Below are 17,387 nucleotides of genomic sequence, written 5' to 3' on the forward strand. Positions count from 1 at the left end.
ATTTTCCTGAGAGCTAATGCAGCTGAACAACTCTTTTGAGTGTTTATTTTTCATATGTATATCCTCTTCAGTGAAATGTTTCTTCACATCTTTGTCTGCTTCCTATTGAGATTTTTTGGTTTTCTACTATTGAGTTTTGAGAACTCTTTATATATTCTAGGTATGAATGCTGTCTCGGTTTATTCAGACTGCAATAACAAAGTACCACAGACTGGGTATCTTAAATATAAGAGAAATTTAGCTTACCTCTCACAGTCCTGGAAGCTGGAAGTCTGCGATCAGGATGCCAACATATTTGGATGAAGGCCCCCTTTTGTGTTGCAGATTTCTCATTGTATTATCACGTTATGGTGGCGGGGGTGGGGGGGGACACTCTAGGGGCCTCCATGGAGCCTTTTTATAAGGAACTCATCCCAATCATGATGATGGAAAGTTCATGACTTTATCACCTCCCAATGCTCCCACCTACTAATACCATTTCTGGGGATTAGGGTTTGAACATATGAATTTTGAGAGGCCACAAACATTCAGACCATAGCAAGCCCCTTGTCATATGTATGGTATGCAAGATCCCACACTGTAGCTTGTCTTTTCATCCTCTTTACAGAATCTTATGCAGAATAAGTTTTTAAGTTTGATGAGACACATTTATCAATTTTTTCCTTTCATAGGTCATGTTTTCATTGTCAAGTTTAAGAACTCCTTGATTAAACATAGATCTTGAAGACTTTCTCCTTTGTTTCTTTCTAAAAGTTCCATATTTAAGTCTGTTACTCATTTTTGTGTTAGTTTTTATATAATGTATGAGACTTATATTAAGAATCTTTTTTTTTCTTTTGTCTATAGATGTCCAGTTGCTTCAGCACCATTATGGAAAATGGTCTGCTGCACTTCTTCTTCTTCTTTTTTTTTAAGTATTTATTTGAGAGGGATGGAAAGGGAGAGCAGGCAAGTGGGGGGAGGTGCAGAGGGAAAAGAACAAGCAGGTTTCACACTGAAAACGGGGCTCAACATGGGGCTCAATTCCACCACCCTGAGATCATGACCTGAGCCAAAATCAAGAGTCCAAAGTTCAATTGACTGAGCCACCCTGGTGCCCTTGGTTGGCTGAAATTTTTTTTTTTAAGATTATATTTTAATTATTTGAGAGAGAGAGAGAGATTGGGAGAGACCACAAGAAGGGGAGGGTCAAGAAGCAGACTCCCCACTAAGCAGGAAGCCCGATGCAGGGCTTGATTCTGGGACTCCAAGCAGTCGCTTAACTGACTGAGTCACCCGGGTGCCCTGCTGAACTTTTTAATTAAAAAATTATTTATAGGGGCACCTGGGTGACTCAATGGGTTAAAGCCTCTGCCTTCAGCTCAGGTCATGATCCCAGGGGTCTGGGATCAAGCCCTGCATTAGGCTCTCGGCTCAGCAGGGAGCCCGCTTCTTCCTCTCTCTCTGCCTGCCTCTCTGCCTACTTGTGATCTCTGTCTGTCAAATAAATAAATAAATAAATAAATAAATAAATATAAAAAAAATTATTTTTAAGTGTTGCACTTGAATCCCTTTAGGTACTTTTGTTGTTTTTCCATTTTTTTTAAATCAGATTTTTATCTGTCCTTTCCAGCATTTTAGTTTAATCATTATTGAAAACTCCTTGTGCTGCCTGGCCCTTTCTCACCCTGGGAGCTAGAATGACTATCGTTTCTCTTTATTTTATCATTGAGCTTCAGGTCTGCTTATCTAGATATACGAATGAGGAGAAAGGGTCGAGGAGGTGAAAGTGTTTAGCCTGTGGTAGTGCCTAGGCAGGCTAGCAGTTCCTTGCTAGGATACCCGAGAGAAGTTTCACTTTTCCCCATATCCCCTGGGTTTTTCTAGCCTCTGAGATGGGGGAATAAAATGTCTACTGAAATAGTAGCTCTTTTTTAGCACACTAATATTGGTATTCACCAGGGAATTCTGAGCTCTTAACATGAGTCATCACTCCCAATAAAGATGAACAGCTCACCCAGCTGCTTTTGATCCCAGGAACTATTTGGCGTGGGAGAAGAAAATAGGCTGCAGTTGGAAATGCAGGGGAAGGAAGGTCTATTTAGTTCCCAAGAATATGCGCTTCACGAAGTGTCTTTTACCTTATTGTTTTTAACAGCTGCATAGTATTTCTCACATGGGAAATACTATGTTTCTAGTTTTGTCACTGAAGTGTCTTTGCAGTGGTGTTATCCTGTGTTCCACCCGTGTTTGACTAGAACAGTCTCACATATATCCCTAATACTCACATTTTAGTCTCTAATACTATTCAGTCCTATAGGGAACCAGTATTCCTTGTAAAATTTTTTGATTTCTTATCTCCATACAGAGAACTTTTAAATGGGCAAAGAAGATCTTATTACCAGAATCAAAATTCTGGAGTACTAGTGAACAGGCATAAGAACAACTAAGATCTCTCTGGCCCAACCATGATAATTTGAACATTCAAAGAATGATAATTATGCTTTATTGGAATAATTTTAATCTATAAAAAGCTATGAGTACATAAAGTTACTCGAAAGGAAAAGCATTAAGAACAATGTGCCAGACTAAAATGGCAGCATAGCAGATCCTTGCCTCTGTCCCCCTATAATGATTAACAGTTAAATAGTTATCTATGACCAAAAATAGCTCTGGGAGAGATGTGGAGTTCACTTAAAAATTCTAGCAACACAGTGGAACAAGAAGCTCAAGAATTACTACACAAAAAGAGAAGGAAAACAGCTTCATTTTCCTGCATCATTCCATTTTCCAAGTGGGCATTACTTAGTGCCCACTGGGAACTCCCAAGCTAGAAGTAGTTCCCTTCATTGAGAAAGGGAGAGCAGAGCGAACAGCTTCCCCATCCTTTCAAGGCATGTGCCCCCTACTGCCCACGAAGGACCTGCTTTGGTTTCATCCCATGCAGAGACAGGCAAAGCTGAGATGTATAGAGATTTCTAGGAACAAGGAATAAAAACAGGAACTACCAACATCAGGTTCTCAGTGGGATCAACCTTGGTTCCCAGCAACCAGTACTACAGGGTATTCTAGTAGGCTCACCACAAAAGAAACCAATGACCAGAGCAGCTGCCATAGACCTCCTGCAGATTTTACCAGCTTTCCATCTTGGAGGTATTCCCATTCCCAGATGCGAGATACCTGAGTCTCTCCTAGCTCCCTAAACATTCTCCCTACCCCTACACTACCGACTACCCTGTGCCTGCTGTAGTGTAGGCCTCTACAGCTAACAAATGCACAATGTCAGCCAAGACCCCCACAGCTGTCTCCCACCAATGTGTGTGCCCTTGAGGTTAGTCCTTCCAGGCGTACGCTGCATGCCAGTGGCCAAATGCCTGTCACTGGCCGCCGCTGAGGTGTATGAGCACATGGCAAGATACTGTGGCCAAGGAAGTGTATGCTGGCAGCCAAGACCCTCCTAGCAGTTTATGGGTCTTGATTCAGCCCTTTCTCCTATTACTGGCTGGCACACTACTGGGCTCACCTATAGCCAACCCAGCCCTGCTGTGCACCTGAACGTTCCTGCTTTGACACATCACTGGCCTCCACTTCCACACACCTGTGGAGAGACTATGAAGCCATAGGAGTGCATGCCCACAGCCAGGGGCCCCACAGCTTCTTGTGGTTGCAGACTGGTGCTGTCTCCTGCCACTGGCCTGTGCAGTAGCCAGCTCTTCCAGCTGTATACCTGCATGACTCCAACCTGACTCCCAGCACAGTCCTCCTTTGCTGTGCATCTGTGGCAAGGCCCAGCAGCCATGGAAATACACGATGACAGCCAGCACCCCTCTAGCTACCAGTGTCCCCACAGTTGGCTCCAGCCTTTGCTGCTTGCCCTGGTTCCTACCAACTACATTTGTATCTGCAACTGGCTCTTGCCACTTCACAGACACCTACAGCTACCAATGCTCAATCATTAATTAATAAAAAATCAGAATAGACCAATAACAAATAAGGGGATTGACTAGTAACCAACACTCTCCCACAAAAGAAACCCCCAGGACCAGATGGCTTTATGGGTGATTATACCACACACTAAATGAAGAACTAATACCCAAACACTTCCAAAAAAAATTGAAGAAACAGGAGCACTTTCAACCTCATTTTATGAGGCCAGCCAGACAAGGACCATGTAAGAAAAAGAAATTACAGGCCAACTTCCCAGATGAATATAGAGGCAAAAACCCTCAAGAAAATACTAGCAAACTGAGCTCAACAGTACATTAAAAGGCTCACACACCATAATCAAATGGATTTACTCCAAGGAGGCAAAGATGGTTCCACATATGGAAATCAATAACAGTGATGCACCACATTAATAGAATGAAAGACAAAAACCCTATGACATCTCAACAGTTGCAGAAAAAGCACTTAACAAAATTCAACATGCATTTATGATAAAAACTCTGAACAAATTGGGAATAGAAGGAATGTGCTACAATTTAATAAGTGCCATATATCACAAAGCCACAGCTATATTGTACTCGCTGGTGAAAGGTCAGAAGTTTTCTCTCTAAGGATCAGAAACAAGACACTCTCAGTCTCATGAGTCCTTTTCAACATGGTACTGGAGGTCCTGACCAGAGAAATTAGGCAGAAGAAGAAAAAAGGCACCCAAATAAGAAAGGAAGCAGTAAAATTGTGTCGCTTAGCTGATGATATGATATATATATACATATGTATATATATATGTATACAAAATCCTGAAAGAACTATAGCAAAAACCCATTAGAACTAATAAATGAACTAGTCAAGTTTCAGGATACAAAATCAATATACAGAAATCAATTGCGTTTTTTAAAAGATTTATTTATTTAAGAGGGAGAGAGAGAGAGCACAAACATGGGGAGAGGCAGAATGAACAGAAAAGGGAGAAAGTCTCCGGCAGACTCCCTGCTGAGCACAGAGCTGGACCAGGCTCAACCCACAACCCTGAGGTCATGACCTGAGCCAAAACCAAGAGTTGGGTGCTCAACTGACTGAGGCACCCAAGCACCCCAGCTGCATTTTTTTACATTAGCAATAAATATCTGAAAAAGAAACAAACAAACAAACAACAACAACAATAACAACAAACCCAACCATCCCTTTTACAATAGCATCAAAAACTACCGAATACTTGAGAATAATAAATCAAGGAAGGAAGGAGTTAGACATTTTAAACTATAAGACATTTCTGAAACACACTGAAGGCACATAAATGGAAAAGTGTTCCATGTTCATCGATCAGAAGAGTTAATATTATTAAAATGTCCATACTTTTCAAAGCCATCTACAGATTCAAAAATCCCTATCAAAATTCTAATGGCATTTCTTTACAGAAATAGAAAGAGCAATCCTCAAATCTATGTGGAATCACAAAAGACCATGTATAACCAGAGCATTCTTTTTTTTTAAATTTTTTTTAATTTTTTAATTTTTTAAAGATTTTATTTATTTATTTGACAGACAGAGATCACAAGCAGGCAGACAGTCAGGCAGAGATAGGGAGAGGAGGAAGCAGGCTATCTGCAGAGCAGAGAGCCTGATGTGGGACTCGATCCCAGGACCCTGAGATCATGACCTGAGCCAAAGGCAGCGGCTTACCCCACTGAGCCACCCAGGCACCCTAACCAGAGCATTCTTGAGAAAGAACAAGGCTAGAGGTATCACACTTCCTGATTCCAAACTATGTTACAAAACTATAGTAATCAACACAGCATAGTACTTGCATAAAAACAAGCAGAGAGACAATGGAACAGAATCAAGAGCCCAGAAATAAACCGTGCATATATGATCAATTAATATTTGATAAGAGAACCAGGAGTTCATGCATGCAAAAGAATTTAAATGGACCTCTGTCTTATAGCACTCACAAACGTTACCTCAAAAAGGATTAAGTACTTAATTAAAAACTGGAAACCAGGGGGTGCTCCGGTGGCTCAGTGGGTCAAAGTCCCGGGATCAAGCCCCACATCAGGCTCTCTGCTCCGTGGGGAGCCTGCTTCCTTCTCTCTCTCTGCCTGCTTCTCTGCCTACTTGTGATCTCTGCCAAATAAATAAAATATTTTAAAAAATAAATAAAACTGGAAACCATAAACTTCTAGAAGAAAACGTAAATGATAAGCTCCTGACATCAGTCTTGGCAATGATTTTTTTGTATATGACACCAAAAGCACAAGGAATAAAAGCAAAAAAAGAACAAAAAAGAATAAGTGGGACTACATCAAACTGAAAATCTTCTGCATGGCAAAAGAGACAATAAACAAAATGAACAAGCAACATATGGATCAGGAGAAAATATCAGCAGATCATGTATATGATAAGGGGTTAATATTCAAATGTGTAAAGAACTTCTATAACTCAAAGCAAAAAAATCCAATTACAAAGTGGGCAGAGACCTTGAATAGGAATTTTTTTTTTCCAAAGAAGACATTTAAAATAGCTCATAAATACATGAAAAGGTGTTCAACATGACTAACCATCAGGGAAATACAAATCAAAACCACCATGAAATATCACCTCACACCTATTAAAATGGTTATTATCAGACAGAGAAGAGAGCAAATGCTGGCAAAAATGTAAAGGAAAGAAACCCCTGTGGGCTGCTGGTGGAAGAGTCACTGCGGAAAATGGCATGGAGGTTCCTCAAAAGGTTAAAAGTAGGTTTTAAAAACTAAAACTACCGGGGTGCCTGGGTGGCTCAGTGGGTTAAAGCCTCTGCTTTCAGCTCAGGTCATGATCCCAGGGTCCTGGGATCAAGCCCCACATTGGGCTCTCTGCTCAGCGGGGAGCCTGCTTCCCCCTCTCTCTCTCTGCCTGCCTCTCTGCCTACTTGTAATCTCTGTCTGTCAAATAAATAAATAAAATCTTAAAAAAAAATTAAAACTACCATATGACTCAGCAACCCCAGCTCTAATTATGTATCTGGAGGAAATAAAATCACTGTCTTAAAGAGGTATCTGTACCCCCATGTTCATTGCATCATTATACACAATACCCAAGACATGGAAACAACCTAAATGTTCACCAGTGGATGAATAGATAAATAAATCTTGGTACATACATATAACAGAATATTATTCAGCTATGAGAAAGAAGGAAATCCTCCCACTATAGCAAAATGGATAAATGGACCTTGAAGGCATTATGCTGAGTGAAATAACCTTAAAGACAAATATTGTGTGATTTCAGTTATATGTGAAATCCAAAAATATTGAAATCCTAGAAACAGAGTAGAATGGTGGTTGTCAGTGGCTGAATATTGGGACAAACCTCTGGTGTTAAGATGAGTAAGTTCTGAGGCTGTATCATACAGCTTGGTAACTATAGTTAACAATACTGTACTGTGTACTTGGAAACTGCAAGGAGAGTAGAGCTTTAATGTTCTCATTATAACAACAAAAACAAAATGATAATTGATGTAGTTTTTGGAAAGTTTGGTTGGTGGGGTCTGGAGCCGATGGCAAAGAAAGAATTCTTGAGATGTCTTTGGTGCAAAATGGTGGTTTTATTAAATCTGGGAGACAGGACCCAGGGCAGAAGGAACTACTGCCACAGCTGCCTGCTGTCTCCTGCTGCCCCAAGACTGTGAGAAGCGAGTGATTATATTCCTTGGGACTGGGAGAAGTAAAGATAAGGGAATTTCCAAAAGAACTCTCATTTAAAAATTTTATTTATTTATTTGACAGAGAGACAGCAAGAAAGAGAACACAGGCAAGGAGAGTGGGAGAGGGAGAAGGAGACCCATGTGTGGCTGGTGGGGGACTCTGGGGTCATGATCTGAGCGGAGCAGACACCTGACTGGCCCTGCCAAAGGACTTTCATATGTTAAAGAAGGTTTAGGATCCCGAAGAAATGTCATAATTTGCCTATCTCAAGTATTTATCAAAGGGCTGCAAGTTATAAAGACATTTAATTTTATCTACATTTCCTTCTACCTTTGTTTCCCACATCAGTAATTATGTTAGGTGAATGACGTGTTAACTAACCTTATTGTGGGAAACATTGCACAGCACATACATGTAGCAAGTTACTACACTGTACACCTTAAACTCACACAATGACAAGAAAGCTAGAAAAAGAAAGGAATAAGTAAGTAAATAAAATCCTCTCCAACCCCCACCCCGAAAATCAATGTGCCAAAATGTAGTTGTAAAATTAGAATACAAAGAAAGTGACTCTGTTAGGATATAGTAACATTAAATCTTTTAAAAAAATTAATCCTAAAATTTATATGGAACCAGGAAAGCCCCCAAATATCCAGAGGAATTGAAAAGGAAAGCCCAAGTTGGTGGCATCACAATTCTAGACTTCAAGCTCTATAACAAAGCTGTCATCATCAAGACAGCATGGTACTGGCACTAAAACAGACACATGGATCAATGGAACAGAATAGAGAGCCCAGAAATATACCCTCAACTCCATGGTCAACTAATCTTCAACAAAGCAGGAAAGAATGTCCAATGGGAAAAAAGACACAGTGTCTTCTACAAATGGTGTTGGGAAAATAGGACAGCTACATGCAGAAGAATGAAATTGGACCATTTCCTTACACCACACACAAAAATTGACTCCAAATGAATCAAAGACCTCAATGTGAGACAGGAATCTATCAAAATCCTTGAGGAGAACATGGCAGCAACCTCTTCAACCTAGCCACAGCAAATTCTTCCTAGAAACATTGCCAAAGGCAAGGGAAGCAAGAGCAAAAATGAACTACTGGGACTCATAAAGATCAAAAGCTTTTGCGTAGCAAAGGAAACAGTCAACAATACCAAAAGACAACTGACAGAATGGGAGAAGATATTCACAAATGACCTATCAGATAAAGGGCTAGTATCCAAAATCTATAAAGAACTTATCAAACTCAACATCCAAAGAACAAATAATCCAATCAAGAAATGGGCAGACATGAACAGACATTTCTGTAAAGAAGACATCCAGATGACCAACAGACACATGAAAAAGTGCTCCACATCACTCGGCATCAGGGAAATACAAATCAAAACCACAATGAGATCAATGTCCACAACAGTAACATTAAATCTTGTTATCTACCTTGTTTTTATTGATTAGTATTAGTGTTTGTTTTGCTGCTTTATGCTTATTATAGATGAACAATACAGATTATTATGTTAATTTTTGCTTTAAAAGTCCAAATTTGAAATCAAAGGACAATAGAAGCAGAATTATCAATAAAATAGTCATGAAATGATGGTTGATGAGATCTCTAGGGAACATGTAAAGAAGTCACAATGTGTCTTCAACATAAATCAGGCATGCAGATACTCATTGTAATTCAGATAAGAATGCTAATCTGATCCAATTTAATCATGTCATATGAAATTGTATAGCAAACTGAAGTAAGAAAATGAGTAAGGTTGAAACTTTAGATATACCCAGAGGACACATAAAAGTTATACAAAATCCAAACCTACCCTAAAATCCTCACTGGGAGTCAGGGGCTTGGGTGGGATCCTTTGTTACCAAAGCAGGTAGATGATAACAACAAGAAGGGCTGGTGTGTTACTGTGAACTAAAGCAGAATCATCCTGGAAGTAGCCTTCTGAACCCATGAATCCAGAGCTAACTCTCCACCTGTGGTACAATTCTGAATCACAGACAGGGTGACCTTAGCAAGACTGACAATGCTGCTACTCTTCTAAGCTGAGAAAGTGACTTTGGAAGCCCAGGAAGAGGTAGAAATAAAGATAGAAATGTAGAAAAAGTAAAAGTAAATTAATGCCATGGTGTTAATATTTTATTGCTTGGTTTAAGAATAAGCTTTATTACAATTGTAACTTGTCTGTGTAATTTTTGTACTTTAAAATATTTAAAACTGAGGGAATATAGTTTTAATTTGACATATTGAAGAGAATGTGAGTATGAGGCTCTGATTTAGTTAACTGCTATGTTTAGAATAGGTTTGTAAAAGTATTCATGTCCTAATGAAGATCTGTCATTATTGCTGTAAAGTTGGCATTGCTTTCGTTACTGTGTGAAATGCCTGAACAATTTTGATATATGGAATTTGTGATGGTGGCTTAAAAAGTTAATAAATTATTAAGAGAAATTGTTTATTATAAATAATTATTTTTAAGAGAAATAAATTATTTATTAAGAGAAGTTGCTTAATAAAACTTGTATGTGTTTGGGAAAGATTTAGAGAACTTTAGTCTGTCAAAATTATCAACTAATTGAGCATTAATAACAAGAAGTGAGGGTGGGTATTTTTAAAATTTTAATACAAAGTATACTTGATTTATAAATGAACTAAAATGTGTAAGTTGAGCATAAAGCCTTCTGACAAAGTCTGCTATTGATTTCAAGGTTAGTAAATGAAGTTAGAATATGAAGTTAAACACAAATAGCATATTGTCTTCTCCCTTTGCCTGGTTAATGTCTATTTAGTTTTTTGCTTTCAGGTTATGTATTTTTCCATAAGGAAAGCATCTGTGTTGGTTAGAAATGCATTTGGCTGGGAGTAAAATAAAATCAACAGGAACTTAAGATGTAATTGTTTTATTTGTCTCACAAAATAACAAATACAGGGATGGTATAGTTACTTAAAGATATTTATAAGGACCCTGGGTTCTTCTATCTTTCTGCTCTGCCATCCTTAGGGTGTGCCTTTTGTCCTTAAAATCACTAGTCGGAAGCTGCAACAGTGTCTAAAAGCATTGTGCCCCACTTCAGGCAGAAAGAAAATGATAAGAGACAAAGGGCAAAGAACAAAAGCCTCTGGTGAGACTTTTGTCTTTTTTGTTCAGGAAAGATCATGTTTCCCTTGGGACTTTTGTCTGCCTCCTCATTGGCCAGAAATGTGTCACATGGTCTTCCCAAGCTGCTAGAAGAAGGCAAAGGGGGAAGAGATTTGGAATGGATGCTGACTGACTTTGTATCTCTGATCTCTGAGACTGGCTTAGATGCCCCCTTTTTTATTTTCTTCATAGCACTCAGTAAACAAAGAGACCAATTAGAATACCATTGAATGCAATAATTAGTGCAGATTTGAAGAGTGGTGGATAAAAAAAATGCAAAGAGTATGTTCTATTATATTTTTATCAACTTAGGTGCTCTTCATATATATTAATAAGTGACCAGATTGAAAACTCCTCGAGAGCAATATATTGCATATATGATGGTTGCCTAGCCCCTTTTCTTTTTTGTTGCATTTTTTGAGGTATAACTGACATATAACATTATATCAGTTTCAGATACACAACAGAATGATTTTTTTTTTCTTGTGATGAGAGGATTTCAAAGATTTACTTTCTTTGTGACTTTCCCAGCACCTTTCCTTTTCTTTCCTTTCCTTTCCTATCTTGTTTGTTTGAGAGAGAGGGTACATGCTTGAGCCAGAGGTGCAAAGGGAGAGGGAGAATCTCAACCAGCCTTCTCTGGAACCCGCACTGGGCAGGAGTCCAACACGGGGCTCCATCATCTGACCCTCCAGTCACGACCTGAGCCAAAATCAAGAGTCAGATGCTTAACTGACTGAGCTGCCCAGCACCCTTTCCAGCACCTTTTTTTTTTTTTAAGGTTTTATCTATTTATTTGACAGAGAGATAGAACCAGAGAGCACAAAGGGGAAAATGGTAGAGGGAGAAGGAGAAGCAAGCTTCCCGTTGAGCAAGAAGCCGGATATGGGGACCAGTACCACGACCCTGAACTCATGACCTGAGCCCAAAGGCAGATGCCCAAAGTACTGAGCCACCCAAGGGCCCCACACCTTTTTTTTTTTTTTTTTAAATAAAGACTTTATTTATTTATTGGAGAGAGAGAGTAAGTGAGAGTGAGCACAAGCAGGGGGAAAGGATGAGGGAGAAGCAGACTCCCCTGCTGAGAAGGGAGCTTGACATGGGGCTCAATCCCAGGACTGTAGGATCATGACCCAAGCCAGAGGCTGCCGTTAACCAACTGAGCTACCCCACCACTCCTCTAGCACCTTTTCTTGAGGAGCTTGCTACTCAAAGTGTGGTCATGGACCAGTAGTGTCAACATCAGGGGCTTGTTAGAAATGAGGGGACTATTGGAAATGTAGAATATCTGGCCCTTCTCACATCTATAAATCAAAATCTGTATTTTAAAAGATCTCTAGGTCATTTGTTTGGACATTTGCTCCCTGGACTTCCAGTTACATAAGCCAATACATTTCTTTTGTTCTTAAACTTGTTTCTAGGGGCGCCTGGGTGGCTCAGTGGATTAAGCCGCTGCCTTCGGCTCAGGTCATGATCTCGGGGTCCTGGGATCGAGTCCTGCATCGGGCTCTCTGCTCGGAAGGGAGCCTGCTTCCTCCTCTCTCTCTGTCTGCCTCTCTGCCTACTTGTGATCTCTGTCAAATAAATAAATAAAATCTTAAAAAAAAAAATTTATAAAAAAAAAAAAACTTGTTTCTACCATTTGCAGTTGAAAGAATCTTGAGTGATCTAGACAGTCACCATACACCATTAGGTGCTTTATTCTTTACTGTGATTCATACATTATTGTTGATTTGGATTTATAATGGAATCAATCATTTGTATGCTCTTGGATCACAAAACAGATACGTAAAGAATAGCAAACACGGGGCGCCTGGGTGGCTCAGTGGATTAAGCCGCTGCCTTCGGCTCAGGTCATGATCTCGGGGTCCTGGGATCGAGTCCTGCATCGGGCTCTCTGCTCGGAAGGGAGCCTGCTTCCTCCTCTCTCTCTGTCTGCCTCTCTGCCTACTTGTCATCTCTGTCAAATAAATAAATAAAATCTTAAAAAAAAAATTTTATAAAAAAAAAAAAAACTTGTTTCTACCATTTGCAGTTGAAAGAATCTTGAGTGATCTAGACAGTCACCATACACCATTAGGTGCTTTATTCTTTACTGTGATTCATACATTATTGTTGATTTGGATTTATAATGGAATCAATCATTTGTATGCTCTTGGATCACAAAACAGATACGTAAAGAATAGCAAACACGGGGCGCCTGGGTGGCTCAGTGGTTTAAGCCGCTGCCTTTGGCTCAGGTCATGATCTCAGGGTCGTGGGATCGGGTCCCGCATCGGGCTCTCTGCTCGGCAGAGAGCCTACTTCCCTCTCTCTCTCTCTGCCTGCCTCTCCATCTACTTGTGATTTCTCTCTGTCAAATAAATAAATAAAATCTTTAAAAATAAAAAAAAGAATAGCAAACACATTTTAACACTCATGATAACCTTGGTCAATAGTTCATGGCTCCCTGGCCACACTCATTGTGTTTGCATAGGGGACATTGATGCCACCTTTTTTTTTTTTTAAGGTTTTATTTTTATTTATTTGACAGAGAGAGCACAAGCAGGCAGAGCAGCAGGCGGAGGGAGAGGGAGAAGCAGGCTCTCTGCTGAGCAGGGAGCCCGAGGTGGGGCTCAATTCCAGAACCCTAGGATCATGACCTGAGCCGAAGGCAGTTATCTAACTGACTGAGCCACCTAGGTGCCCCGATTCCACCCTTTATCTCAGGGGCAGATTCACATTTCATAGTGTAGTGAGGGGTGGTAGTGATAGGTCAGCTTCAGTGTTGCTCCTCATTCATGGATTCAACAGTTCATATATTCTCATCCTGGACAGACAGGTAAAGCCCGTGCGTAGAATTGTAAAATGTGAAATCTGGAAGTAAACTTAGGACTCTTCTAGTTTAGTATTCTTCTGCTACCTGGACTTAAGTATTCTACCACTAAAGGTAAAAAATAATTGTCATAATAAAAAGCTTTAAGCTAGTAGTCATCATCTTTCAATTTTATATTTTTCTTCCTCCAAATGTTTACACAATTTGTGCTTCCTATTTTAAAAAAATAGAATCTAGATAAGAGAACATCTGAATTAGAATAAAATTACATATTAACTTAAAATTATAAAAGAATTCTTTTATGGTGTTCTGTTAGGAACATCTTGAATTCCAGGTGCTGTGTCTCTTACATAAGTTTTAGCTCTCAACTCCTTAATTTCATGGGTAGGGAGGCTGAGACTTCCTTGGTTATGGAACTTGTCCAGATGGAAGCCTGTAAACTGTGTTCTGAATATGTTTCCTGCTTTTCCACTACCCAGAGGGCTTCTTCTCCAACCCTCTTTTTCTTTCTTTTTACTGCCAGATACACATCCCCAGATAAAGACATTGTCCTTTACCATTTTCTTTGCTAAGGTCAACTGGTCAGAAAACACAGATGAGAGAAAAACTTAATTGAGAAAAGACTTGGATGAGAACCCAAGATGACATGGAAAGAAAACAAAGTGATATAAAGGAATAACATGAAAGAGCTTGTTGGGGGTGATGAAACTCTTCTGAGTTCCAATTGTGTTGTGGCTACACAGATACTACAGGTGCTAAAATTATTAGAACTATATACCCCTCCCCCAGTTTTACTGTGGTAATTTAAGATAAAAATAAATAAATGAAATCAGAAAACAAAGTGTTGGGGCACCTGGGTTGCTCAGTTGGTTAAGCATCGGTCTCTTGTTTTCAGCTCAGGTCATGAGATGGAACCTGCTTAAGATTCTCTCTCTCCCTCTTCCTCTCCCCCTACCCAACTCTCTCTCTAAAAACAAAAAAGAAAAGGAAACAAAGTGTCAAACAGTGCATAGAGGCCTGCCTTCAGTCTTTCCTATCTTCCTAAATAGTCATAAAGGAAATGTGATGAGGATCTAGGCTACAAGATGAGTAACTAATTATAAATAGTATAGGTTACAAGATCTACTAAGTTTACACATATGCTGATTTCTAAGACTATATATTGTGAATGTTTCACTTTTTTAAAAAATTTTATTTATTTATTTGGCAGAGTGACAGAGAGAGAGCATGGGAGAGAAGAAGGTCAGAGGGAGAAGCAGACTCCCTGCTGAGCAGGGAGCCGGAAGTGGGACTGGATCCCAGAACTCCGGCATCATGACCTGAGCCAAAGGCAGTTGCTTCACCAACTGAGCCACCCAGGCGCCCTGTTTCACTTTGTCTTTTTCTTTTTATACTATATCTTTTTGTACCAAAAGTAAATCTTTTTGGTAGAGAGAGGTTGGTAACTTTTTTTTAGTTTGGTGTGATATATGAATTGTTTTTACAGTATGTTTTATTAAATAGTAAACTATTTTGCAATTCTTATTATAGTGTTAGTCTTATTTGCTTTCCACAGAGATCTGGCCAAGTAAATCATATGTTAATAAGGGTGTTTTTTTGTTTGTTTATTTCTTTGCTTACTTGACTCATGTATGCTATTTATTGGAAAAGGCATTGATGCCCAGCTAAGGCTCTTAATCTTGCCGTACCTCAATACTCTATTTTAGAAATCTAGTGGCATAATCTTGCATAGTTCCTTTTTCCGACATTGATGCTGAGCATGCTTAAACATTTAGGACCCACTTGCACAAATTAACACTACTGATAGACCACCTTCCTTTGCCTGAAAGCTGTGTCGTTTAGCCCATCTACGCTTTCTCTAAATTAGCTTGCTTCCAGACTTGCCACATTTGATTTTCTCTGCTTTCTTTGTCCCTTTGTCCTCAAATGGGATGGCCTACATTACTTATTTTTATTACGTTGCAAGTTCTCTCATCTCCATCACACCTTTTTGGGGCGGATCACGATTCATGTTCTACTCTTAGTGACATATGTATTTTTGATATGAGCTAACACTTGAGGAAAATGTCACCTCTCCTTCTTTCACCTATCACATATTATTTATCGTAATCCATTACTCAGATTCACTCTCCGATTCTGAGAAATCACCTTCTTTTTTTTTTTTTTAAGATTTTATTTATTTATTTGACAGAGAGAGATCACAAGTAGGCAGAGAGGCAGGCAGAGAGAGAGAGGAAGAAGCAGGCTCCCTGCTGAGCAGAGAGCCCGATGCTGGACTCGATCCCAAGACCCTGAGATCATGATCTGAGCGGAAGGCAGCGGCTTAACCCACTGAGCCACCCAGGCGCCCCGAGAAATCACCTTCTTAAATATACTATCTCAAATCATGAAATTGAGTATTTCTGTAAAATGAGCTCTCTTTTAACACAGCTTTGTTCCTGTTAAATTACTTGTCCTAATGTGACAGCAAAGAAAATATAAAAGATTTACAGGCATTTTCTTTTTAAATTTAAAAGAGAATGCTTTTTCTTTTGATAGCTTTCAACCAGAATTGTCTAAGAGAGACAAAGATATAACCTGTTCATCTGGATCCATCCTCCCTTACAGGGATCTTACAGGCTCCTAGATTTTCTGATTAGAAACCCCGTACCTTTTTTTTTTTTTTTTTTTTAGTGTACAGTTGTGAGAGTTTTTTTTTTTTTCAATTGATAGGCTTTTTATTTATTTTTATTTTTATTTTTTTAAAAGATTTTATTTATTTATTTGACAGATCACAACTAGGCAGAGAGGCAGGCAGAGAGAGAGACAGAGAGACAGAGAGAGAGAGGAGGAGAAAGCAGGCTCCCTGCTGAGCAGAGAGCCTGATGCGGGGGCTCCATCCCAGGACCCTGGGATCATGACCTGAGCCGAAGGCAGAGGCTTTAACCCACTGAGCCACCCAGGCGCCCCTTGATAGGCTTTTTAAAAAAAGATTTTATTTATTTAACAGAGTGAGAGCGCACAAGCAGGGGGAGAGGCAGAGGGAGAGAAAGAACCAGGCTCCCCGCAAAGCAGGAGAAGCCTGATATGATCCCAGGACTCTGGGATCACAACCGGAGCCGAAGACAGTGGCTCAACCAACTGAGCCACCTCAGCACCCCATGGGCTTTTTTTCTTTTTTAAGAATAGTTTTAGATTTACAAAGAAACTGAGCAGATAATAGAGAATGCCTATATAACCTCTTCCCCACACCACCCCCCTTCAGTGTTCCCTGTGAACATTTTACATTGGTATGGAATGTTTGTGACAATTAATGGATCTATTCTGATAGACTGTAATTAACTAAAAATCCACATGATTCTGATTTTCTTAGATTTTCCCTAATGTATTCTTCTGTTTGAGGATCCTCTGCACGATACACATTACCTTCAGTGGTCATGTCAACTCTCGGCTGACAATTTCTCAGCCTTAACTTTTTTTGATAACCTTAACAGTTTTGAGGAGTACTTGTCAGGTATCTTGCAGAGTGCCCCTCTAATGAAATTTCTGATAATTTTTTCATGATTAGACTAGAACTGCATTTTGTGAAAGAAAATCACAGAAGTGTAGTGCCATTCTCATCACTTCACTCCAAGGGAACATACTACCCACAATGAGTTATCTTGTTAATGTTGACTTTAATCATGTGGCTATGTGACATTTGTCAGGTTTCTCTACTGTGAAGTCATTCTTTATTTTTTGGAAGGAAGTCACTTTTATGGTACACAGCCAAAAAGTGGGGAGTCATGCTCTCTTTCTTTTAGGTGGAGTATCTGCAAAATTTATTTGGAATT

The sequence above is a fragment of the Mustela nivalis genome (genome assembly GCF_964662115.1).
Source record: "Mustela nivalis genome assembly, chromosome: 7".
Classification (NCBI taxonomy): domain Eukaryota; kingdom Metazoa; phylum Chordata; class Mammalia; order Carnivora; family Mustelidae; genus Mustela; species Mustela nivalis.